The sequence below is a fragment of the Phalaenopsis equestris genome, unplaced genomic scaffold, assembly GCF_001263595.1.
Source record: "Phalaenopsis equestris unplaced genomic scaffold, ASM126359v1 Scaffold235594, whole genome shotgun sequence".
Classification (NCBI taxonomy): domain Eukaryota; kingdom Viridiplantae; phylum Streptophyta; class Magnoliopsida; order Asparagales; family Orchidaceae; genus Phalaenopsis; species Phalaenopsis equestris.
The window spans coordinates 168,777-170,295 of NW_018253456.1; positions in this window are offsets into that span (position 1 = coordinate 168,777).

Consider the following 1,519-nt stretch of genomic DNA (forward strand, 5'->3'; position numbering starts at 1 on the left):
GAAGTGGGGTGAAGTAGTGAAATAGTGTAGTGACGTGGTGGAGTAAAGTGGTGGAGTGGTGAATTTAAAATAATAATGAGAAGCCGAGATATATATGAGAAAGCCAAAGTAAAAAAAAACAAAGAAGCAACATTCCAGGAAAGTAAAACAAAATAGGGCGAACCTGATCAAGAAAAATCGGGCAGCATAAAGGCATAAAAATTGATTTTTCACACCTGCAATTTGCACAACTAAAAAAGTACACAAGCATACAAATGAGAACATCCAGTGTTTCACATTTGGAAAGTAAGTGTAATGGCTAACAGCACAAATAGTACTCTCTAGGATGGACGTTAAATGAGGGCAGCAAGAACACAATTTAAACCAATATATGTAATGGCTACCAATGCAAATTTTCACAATTGGAATGTATAAGACTATTCCTAAACAATTGGAAATAAACATATAGGTGCAGTTTTTGCATTTGAGCTAGCACATCGACAATCCAAACGAAGTCCACCTAATTGTACAAGCGCAGATTTTGCATTTTGGCAAGTACAGGAATGAAGTAAACTCATCCAATGTAACATCACAAGTGCAGATTTTGCATTTTGGCAAGTATAGGAATGATGGCGTCCTTTCCCAAATCTAAATAACACAATCAAAAAGATGCTACAAGCATATATGTGACAATAACACATCCTTCCAACAAGTGTTTAATATGAGTACAAGTGTGGAAAAGGGGAACTTCAAAATTCTACAAGCAAAACACCCACTTTTTTATTTTTGGAATGGGTTGAAAAACATGTGAAATCAAAGCTTAGATGTTATACATTTGAGAACTAAGTGAAATGAGTGAAAAATAAGTTTGCATGGCCTCATTCATGAGTGTTTCAAACGTGACAAGTTTCACATCCAAAAATTGCATATGATAACCCAATTCTCCCATGCTTAAAAAGGGTGACCAAATCAATGAGGAAGTTGAGCAAAGAAAGCCCCGAAACCGCTAAAAAAACAGCACTAAAGTGGTGTACAAAATAGTAAAGAAGGCGCCCCAAATAGTAATTCATAAGGCTCGAAATCTGTACTTAAACAAATCTTAAATGTAGCGTTATAATAGTCCAAAAATGGTGCTCAAAACCAAAACATCAATTATAGGATTGAAAAGTGCGGTGTTTTTCCCCTTACCAAACCGCAAGCCGGTAGAACCTGAAAATAACATTTGTAATAACAATCGAACCAGGATGAGCCTTAAACTTCTTCAAAACAACAAGGTCATGCAGCTCAAAGCAGCCCACGCTTATGTGAATAGTAATAAACTTGATAAGCCATCAAAACTTATGTTATAAAACATAAGACTATTCCATTCCTTTCACTTCTACATTCCATCCACCCAATGAGTGAAAAGGAATGTTACAGATGCATATAGTTTCTTGACAAGCTGCATAAATAATTTCCCCATACCCCATGCCTCAGAATTTTTACAAATAGACCACCCAAAACTTTCAAATCTTAAAACTAAAGAACTACAATTTCTCAC